This window comes from Pinus tabuliformis, chromosome Q (genome assembly GCF_031772625.1).
Source record: "Pinus tabuliformis cultivar Carrire ecotype Pingquan chromosome Q, CPIR1, whole genome shotgun sequence".
Taxonomy (NCBI): Eukaryota; Viridiplantae; Streptophyta; class Pinopsida; order Pinales; family Pinaceae; genus Pinus; species Pinus tabuliformis.
Window position 1 is genome coordinate 1273114005 of NC_142296.1, and position 10053 is coordinate 1273124057.

The 10053-nt window shown below is 36.9% G+C and overlaps 1 pseudogene; it reads left to right on the forward strand.

Annotated features, from left to right (window-relative positions):
- Nucleotides 1–1582: 1582 nt before the first annotated feature.
- Nucleotides 1583–5168, forward strand: LOC149224489 (pentatricopeptide repeat-containing protein At2g33680 pseudogene; annotated as a pseudogene).
- The last annotated feature ends 4885 nt before the right edge of the window (nt 5169–10053 follow it).

Consider the following 10053-nt stretch of genomic DNA (forward strand, 5'->3'; position numbering starts at 1 on the left):
ACTAATTAACCAAATCCATGAGCACTTCAAGTCAATAATTGACATAGAATTGGTTGTATCAAATGGCCCAACCTCACATAGTAAGCCTCCATCAAGAGTGGGCAATCCACCACCTATAGAAAATCATATTTGCTGTTGATTTATACATGGAACCAAGGGATGAAGCACTTCCTAGGATGCATCCCCGTTTGGTATGACACCTTCCCACACTAGCACAACAAGAGCCCACTATATATGCTTAAAACGGTGTGGAGGCCAGAGGGGGGAAATACTCCTTTGCATTGTAATTGGAAGTGGAAATTTTAGCTTAACGTATTAACTTTATTGGTCGTTATTACCTAAAGCAACAAGAAATTGAACATTGATCACTTCTGTGATACTTACAATCCAAATGGAACCCAATGCACAAGTAACATGCATGAAAACTAAGTAAAACATGTATAACCATACATACATTACATGACATAGATTTTAAAATTTTCAATTATTTGATATATAAAAAATTGCTAGAATATGCCCCAACATAGATCACATATGTGACTCCATAATTGTCATGTACAATGAATATGCTAGGGATATCACAAGATTAAGGCTGCACAAATCTATATTAGAGGCTCTTATTATCAATTTTATGGTTGGCTATTTCGATGGGGCCGCACAGGGTGATCATTGCGGTTGTGGGGTGGTTATCAAGATATCACTATCTTACCAATATCATTTTCATTGGAACAATGGACAAGGAATGAACAACAGGGCCAAAGTAATCATTGTATGGGGCCTCTTATATTACACAAAATAGCTTGGTATAAACTCTTTGCACATTCTGGGTGATTCACAGGTTGTCATTGATTGGTTAAATGGTCATTCTTCTTTTGCTCCACCATCGCTCTTCAACTGGTTGTGCAAGATTGTTAGGCTGAAGTCTATGTTCCAACACATCGTCTTTGTTAAGTGTACAACGAATTTATTTTTTTGGTTCACGCACTCTCAAAAAGGGCTCTATTTGCACAACCTGGGAGTATTTTCTTCTCTGTTTTGTGAAATGGCATGTAGAGGAATGCTGGATCTTTCTTGTTGGTTTGATCCAATTCTGTTTTTCTCTGTTTTTTCATGCAACTGGTTTGAATGTTTCCCTCGTTAATATGAATTTTTGTCTATTTAAAAAATACAATTTTTATGGATTTTTACGAATCGTTGATAATGTCCATGCTTTTAGCCTTTAGATAAATCCTAGATAAATAATGGATTAGGGAGAGAGTATATAGATAGATAATTTGCCTATGATAACTATAATAATAATATTTCTTCACGCTCCCATCGAAAATGATGTCGAAGACTTTCTACATAGAGTTTTCTCAAAAAATTGTAACTGTTTTTTTGTTATATATAAAAACCTTTGTTTTTTCTCCCCAAAAAAAATAATTTGCTAGAGTATATCAATATAATTATCTTCATAACAACAAACTCCATATATATGTTTTCTTGAACGTCTACGCATGAACCACGTGGTTTCTGCCTTTTTCACTGGGACTTGTCGATTATTTGTCAGTGAATGTGATGTAAATAGGGATGAATGTAATGACTTATTGCTGGACAACCTTGCTCGTTTAATCCTATTTATTGTTGAATGTGATGAAGATAAAGATCACCTTGTATCAAACCTCGAGCGAGCTGAATCTCCACTAACAAACTCTTACAAAGGGTGGCAGAGAAGCATTTAACCACTCAACTGATTCCACTCTTTGCACAGCCAAACTTCTCTAATGGTGGCCTAAGGAACAATCAATATACATAGTTATGTAGGTTTACACCACATCAAGTTTAATAACCATCTAGGCTTTCAGAAAATGGAGTTGCTTTCGTACAGAATCCACCCATCCAAAATTTGCTTTCTCAACTACAAAACTGGTTTGAGTAGAGCCACTCACTGGTTCAAAATTTCAGTTCATAAGCGAAGTCTCTGCCAATTGTGATCCTTTCCCATTCTTTTATTATTCGAGGTGCATTGTGTTGGCAAATCTAATTGTTTTGAATAAAATCTATAAGGAAAGCATCATCTAGTTTCCATCGAAAGTGATAAGATGCCAGCTAATTGTTTGACAAAATGTCTGCACCAGAGGTAGTCATCCAATGGACTAAGCTCATCGTGGGATATGCCCAAAACGGGTTCTGTCATGAGGCTTTCAAACTCTTTTGCCAAATCCAACGCGCGGGTGTGAAGCCGAATCACATCACCATTGCCAGCGTCCTCAGCGCATGTGCTAAGCTCTCACTTTTTCAACAGGGCCAGTCCGTGCATGCGCTCATGTTCAAAAGTCGAATTAAATCAGATGTTTCTGTATGGAATGCCCTCGTTACCATGTATTTTAACTGCGGAAGCACGGAGGACGCAGTCAAAGTTTTTACAAAAATTCCCAAAAGAGACCTGGTATCCTGGAACGCCATAATTGCAGGCTTTTCTCAGAATGGACATTATACCGAGGCTATGAAACATTTTTCTCTACTTCAGCATGGAGGCTTTCAACCGGTAAGTACCACCTTCACCAGCGTCCTGAGCGCGTGCTGCATGCCTGAGGCAATAGAACAGGGAAAACAGGTCCATACTTACATCATGAAAACTTTCTTTGAGTTGGATATATCTGTTGGAAATGCTATTATAACTATGTATTCCAAATGTGGCAATTTAGAGCTTGCACACCGAGTGTTTGACAAAATGCCTCAGAGAAATTTGGTTTCCTGGACTGCTATGATTGCAGGGTATTCCCAAAATGGATGTGGGTACGAAGCCTTGAGGCTGTTCCACCAATTGCAGCAGGTTGGCATAAAACCCAACAAGTTAACTTTTGCCAGTATTCTCATGGCGTGTGCTAATGTTGCGGCTTTGGAACCAGGGAAGCAGATTCATAGCCACATCATTAAAGCTGGACTTGATTCTAACGTTCGTATTACCAGTGCTCTCCTTGACATGTATGCCAAGTCTGGAAGCATGTGTGATGTGCGAGAAGTGTTCGCAAGAATGACAGAGCAGGACAGGGTATCCTGGACTGCTATGATCACAGGATGTGCAGAAAATGGTTTTGTGGAGGAGGCCCTGGAACTGTTCTGTCATATGAAAAAGGCAAATGCAAGTCCGGATGAATTCACTATTTCTAGTGTTCTTGCGGCGTGTGCTAGTGTATCTTTAGAACAGGGAAAACGAGTCCATGCTTATGTTAAAAAAATAGGATTAGAGTCGGTTGTCATTGTGGGAAATTCTCTTCTTACAATGTATGCAAAATGCGGAAGCATAGAGAGTGCACACCAAGTTTTTGGTGAAATGCTGCAGAGAAATTTGAGTTCATGGAACTCAATGATTATGGGATGTGCTCAACATGGACAAGGCAAGGATGCACTTCAACTCTTTAAACAGATGCAAGAAGCAAACTTGCAGCCTGATCATATAACTTTTCTTGGTGTTCTTCATGCGTGCTGCCATATAGGCCTAGTGAATGAAGGCTATCACTACTTCTTTTCCATGAGTAGAGATCACAATATCACACCGAGAATAGATCATTATGCTTGCATGGTTGACCTTCTAGGGCGTGCTGGACACCTTAACGAGGTTGAGGATTTTATCTCCTTGATGCCATGTGAGCCTGGCATTTTAGTGTGGCAGACTCTGCTTGGAGCTTGCAGAATTCATGGAAATGTTGAATTAGGAGTACGTGCAGCTGAACATCTGGTTGATTTGGATCCACAAGATGTTGCAACATACGTGCTTCTGTCCAACATCTATGCTGCAGCTGGGAGATGGGATGATAGAGCAAGAGTGAGAAAGACAATGAAAGACAGGGGATTGAGAAAGGAACCAGGTTGTAGTTGGATTGAGGTCAATAACAGGGTGCATGCATTTGTTGTGGAGGACAAATTACATCCACAAATAAGATTAATTGATGATAAGTTTGATGAGCTGTCAGATTTAATGAGGAAAGAATGATACACTGCCAACAAAAAAATTGTATTCCATCACGTGGTATACAAGCAGAATGGTCTTTATGCTACTATAGCTAGCTGTCAGTGGTTGCTTTTGCCTAAGCAGGACGCTCTCCAAGATCCCTTTTGATGTTATCAAGATCTACGAGTGCATGGCAACTATGTCTGTGGTCACAAATTCTGAACAATTTCATCTACTAAATTGCTGGGCAATAAATTGTCACAAGGGACAAGCACTTCCATCATTTCAGGGATAGGTTATGTTCCTGTTGACTTTATTGGTGATGGTTGACAGGATAAACAAGAAAGATTGTAATTTCCAATCTGAATTGTTGACGATCTCCTTGTTTTGCAATTGTTACAGTATTAACCAAGTTCATCTCTAAATTTGCTGACAAGAAGTTTTCTGGTGAGGATGTCAACAGGTTCCTTATTCTAAGGATAAACCATATTCTGTCGGGAATCAACAGGGAAAAGATGCTGAGTTTTGTGTTGGAGTGATTGGAATCTGAGGGTGGTAACTGGTGTACAGGATGGTTGGTGGACTAATCATCATAAGGAGGAATGTCAAGATAAACCATCTGATTGTGGGGATTATTTGTAATGCTAGATTTAGACAAAATTAAACCAAATAAGATTAATTCACCACGAATCTTTTGATGCCGCAACCTAACCCATTCACCAATTTTTTTTTGGGTCCACTACATATCACATGGTTGAACTTTTAATACCTTGTGGTATGTGTAGTAGGAATAAAGTATAAGTAGAATGTTCTAGATGACAAAACTTTTCAGTGTATGATCCTCGACCTTAAGTGGGAGTTAGCTTTCTCACATCTATCAGTGGTATTCCAAGCTACGAGATCTGTTAGGCGAATATAATGCCGAGGGCTACATTGCCCTAGTTGTAACATAATATTGTAAGCATTAAAGAATGAAGGTATGTCATCTTTTTCCATCATAAGAAAGCGAGAAAGGAAATTCTTATTCGGTAGAAGAGTTATAAAACCAAGAGGGAGAGTAAGCACAGCTCGTAAGGAAAGCTTTAAGGGAACGCCTCATGTCATTACCCTGGCATTCCCCTCTCATCTTGTCTGTAAATATTTTCTTTTATGTCATAATAATTCACTTATCAAATGGTTGGATGTGATCTTCCAAATTTCATCCTCGGGGTTGTTTTGATTGGTTAATGCTCACATTCGGTTGAATGGATAAATTATGAGAGCGAGCTATCCAATGCTGTCTCTCCTTTGGGTATTTCATTTACCGTCATCGATAACTATCAGGAGATACATGACTTTATGTCGCAGATGATATGACTATGTTAGTGGTCACAACACCTACTAATATATATGTTTATATTGATGTCCTTTGATGGCACTAGGTCACATTGTTGACATCCCAATGTTTTGTTTTATTTGTACCTGTTTGGACCTATGAAATTTTAGATATTTTGTTTGGTCGATTAGTTGGTTTGTGTAGGGTATAGTTTCTGTTAGGTTATATATTCAAATCTCATGGGAGGGTTGAGGGAAAACCCCGATCGTGGGGTCTATTCTATATCCCAAGGGGTGTATAGGCTCAACTAAGACTTGTGTAGTCTTTGTGATAGCATCTCATTGTTGAGCAGATTGTTCTTCCATCCAACAGTAGGGTTGGCCCTTCCATAAGCACAACCTAGTATTAAAAAAATGTTACATGTTCACACTTTCTATTTGAATTACAAAAAGACACATCACGAAACAACATGCTCTATGTTGTCAATTAGTTAGTTCATCACAAGATTCAGTGGAGTTCACACAAGATTCAAAATATGTTTTCATTATATTGCATTGTGAATATCTTCTTGTTCAATGTGTATTTTGAATATTTCTTGTGGTATTCTTATCACACATCAGTTTGTTGGAGAAGATATGGATTGTATTTGTGTTCTTTTTTCTATAATCTTTCGCGAATATATTGTGTTCATAGTTTTGAAGTGTCCAATGTTTAGAGTGTACACTCCACCCATCATCAGGAATAGAAGTTTTAATGTTTGAAACGAGAGTGAAGAAAATAACATAATATAAAAGAGAGGTCAATTAAATAATCATTGAAGCCGATAAATGAATGTCCCAAAGTTGAGGATTTTAAACAGTAAAGCGTTGAATAAAGAAGACTTTGAAAAATAATTCAATTTAAAAATAATATAATTTAAGGTAGATGTTGAAGAAGATTTGAAAGAAAACTAGAATATCAAGGGTTGGTATAATGTTGTGTAAAAAAATAATTAAAGAATGAAGATTTGAGCTACAATTTTAAAGGGAGTGAGATAATGGTAATTAAAGGAATTGAAATGTTGTTAATTAGGGTATTATTCTAACAACTTGTAATATTAAAGTACTAACATTAGAATAAATAAAGCTAAAGTTAAAGGGAAAAGGAATAAGAAAAATATATAATGTGATACCAATAATAAAGGGGCGAATTAAATGCAAATAGAATAAACAAAGTGAGACTAGAATCATTAAACAAATTTCAATGATAAAGGCATACAAAAGAAATAGGTGAGGAAGGTCTAGGAAGGAGGGTTTAGTGGTTTAACTGATGAATAATGAACTTCTAAGATTGGCTAAGTTTATAGCCATCTTCGCAATTAAAGTTTACTTGGTCCTCAATTTCAAGGACTCCACAAATGATACAAGAAATGTATTGGGGAGTTGAGTCTAAAATTTTGGTTTGGTTGAAACATATGAAATGTTTTGTTTTAAAATAATGCTTGGAAATTGTAGATTTGGGTATGCAATCGTGAGTTGTGTCAGTAATATGTTCTAGCTTGAGACAAGATTTAAACGTGCATCCAATTTAGCCAATTTGAGACTTGCCACAGGAGCAAGGAATATGGTAAACGATTGATCCTAGTATCGGTCCAACTTCTCCTTGGTGGTACAAAATAAATTCTTAAGAGTTTTATAGGGTTTACAGAGGGTTTTTATATTATTTTTAGATAAGATTTTGGAGAGTAGATTTGTGGTGCCTTGGATGTGTAGAATCAAAATGAGGGCTCAAGGTGTGGGTGAGGTGGACTTCTTGAAATTAGGATTTTAAACTCCATGAAAGGCTTTGTTAATTTGAGACCTTGAGTACCCATCAACCATAAATGCTTTAGTTAGAGGAGTTTTTTCATTCTCTAAGAATTGAGGAGCAGAAATTTGAATAACATAAGTAATAAGAGTTTTGAAGACAACAAAGTTTTGGGATAGGTGATGATGAGATTGGGCATGAAGATAACGATCAATATTAGTCTTTTTTATATATACCTAGTGGGTGACAAAGCTATCAGGACATTGAGAACATCCATAAAGGAAAGGGAATTATCTTTTTCTATTTCCTAGTAAATTGGATATGGGGAGGAACACTATTCAAAGCTCTGGCCTTAAAATCTTAGCACCTTACACCAAAATGGCGCTATTAGTTTGTAGATGATACCTTCATTATTCAACTTCATGATAATGCATCCCTTTTTACCTTTCTTAACCATCTGAATAACATTAACCCATATCCAATTTACCATGGAAATAAAAGAAGAAGCTAAAACCCTTCCTTTTTGGATGTTTTCATTTCCCATCTTCTCAAGCCTTCATTTCAATTTTGTACATCCAAGGCACCATTGATATTATCTCCAAAATATTATCTAAAAACAGTATAAAAACCCTCTTTTAAACCTTATAAATCTCTTAAGCAATTACTTCATTCCACCAAGGACAAGTCAGATGATCAGGGATTAGGGGTTTACCAAATTTCTTGCTCTTGTGACAAGTCCTACATTGGCTAAAATAGGTACACCTTTAAAACATGTCTCAAGGAACATCTCATTGACACAACCCATAATCACATATCCAAATATGTGATTGCCAAGCATATTTTTAAAGACAAACATTTCATTTGTTTCGACCAAACCAAAATTTTAGCCTCAACTCCCCACCACACTCATCATTTGTGAAGCCCTTGAAATTGAAAAGCACCAGACAAACTTTACTCACAAAGATGTCTAGAAACTTAGCCAATCTTGGAAGCTCGTTATTCATCGGTTAAACTACTAAACCCTTCTTCCTAAACCTTCCCCACCACCTCTATGTCTATATTCCTTTATCACAAAAACTCGTTTCTTGAGTTTGGCCTTGCTTTGTTTATTTTGTTTCCCTTTGATTCCCCCCTTTCTTCTTGGTATCACATTATATTTTTTTCTTATTCCTCCCTATTGAAATATGTAACTAGGTTCATTCTTCATAATGACATATGTAATGATGATTTTAGATATTTGATGTAAAGAGATTTTTTTTATTATTATTGTCATTATTGATACCCGGGTTTCATGCTCAAGGTAAATTTATTTATAGGTCAATCACCCATTGAGTGCTTTTAGGTTTTTCATAGAGTCTATTAAGTCATTGTCATGTATGGAAGACCCTTTTGGGAAAATTGTATCATGTTAAGAAAACTATTGTAAGTCATAAAATGTGTCAAGGACCCTCCAAGACCTTGTCAAACTAACAGCATCAAGTCAACCTTCAAGAAAGAAAAAGTCGGCCTCATGAAAGGGCTATTCGACCAGCTAGAGAGACTATATATAAGAGAGATCAACTTCATTTGGAATAACATTCACTCAAGCAACAACAAGTTTGATCAAGGAAGATAAGAAGACAAGAAAGAAGCCTCATCACCTAACGAAGAGAAGAAGAGAGAAATCAAAATTTTGGATTTTTTTTTAGGGTTATATCCCTCACACATGCGAGGAGCTAGGGCATCATATCACTGTAACAAGATCGAATTGAAAATCTGCTAAGTGAAGCCGAGTTTGGGTATCAAGAGAATCTACTTTGAAAACCGAAGTCTTAAGGAGAAGAAATCAAGTCAAGCAAAGTAAAGAAGGAATCAAATATGCCCTAAAGATAACCACACGTGCGAAATTGAAGTGACTACTAGGGGCTGAAAAGTGTAGGTCAAAGAAGTCAAAGTTGCTAGGGAAGTTGTTCAGGTTAAAGTTGTTGATGTAAGTTGTGGAAGAGAAGTTCATCCAAGGAAGATTTGTCTTGGTCTTGGAGGGGTCTTTGTCAAGGGTCATATGTCTTGGAATTCATCATTTGAAGTTCTACAAGAAGAGAAGAGTTCTTGTGGGTTTTCCTCTCAAGAGGAGAGGTTTTGGCTTTGGATGGCAACCTATATTTGTGTCTCCTTGTCTCATGATATTCTTTATTTGGTAGTTGTTTGATGATAGAGAACACTAATAATAAATGATTGAAAGAAGAAGAAAATCAAGTTAAGTAAAAATACATCAAAAATAGTTATCAAAGTAAGAGAAATCATCTATTTAGTTGCCCCTAGATTTCTCAACATGCTATCAGAGCTAAGGTGACTACTACAAGAAGAAGATGCAGCCTAAAGATCATTATTGAAGAAGGATACATAAGGGCCTAGCAAAAGGAAATCATTAAGGAGTACTAAGAAGCACTAAGGAAGAGTACTCATATCAAAGATCACATAATCACAAGAAGAATAAGACCTCAAGGACCCTACCTCCACTCAAAGAAAAAAGGACTACACATTTGAAGCATCTTGAAGTCTCCATATTCTACAGTTCTACATCCAAAGGAAGCAAGAAGAAGCATTTCCATCATCATCAAAAGGTAATCTCACTCACATTGAAGCAAAAATCACTTCTCAAACATCCCTGAAGAAGATCATCAAGAAGACATCAAGTTGAAGATATCATCATCTAGGAGCATCTTTTTTGGGTGTGGAGCTTGATTATCTTCTTTATTCAAAGGTATCGCTGTGTTGGAACCCATTTCGTAATGGGGTGAAAACACCGCCTATTATTTAATCGTCATCATGGGGGTGCAAGGGGGGTGATAACGATTTTATGAGCCCCACCGGCGAGGGTTGGGGGTAGCGTCCCCGAAGCTAAAAATATATATAAAATTGCCTTGTAAAATATTGTAATTTCATAGTCAATCTGAGCCATTCATTGGGCGGATGATCTGACGGTGGAAGTTATGTTTAATTTAGGTTTTTTTCCTTAGAAGGAAACCCCTCGCTATAT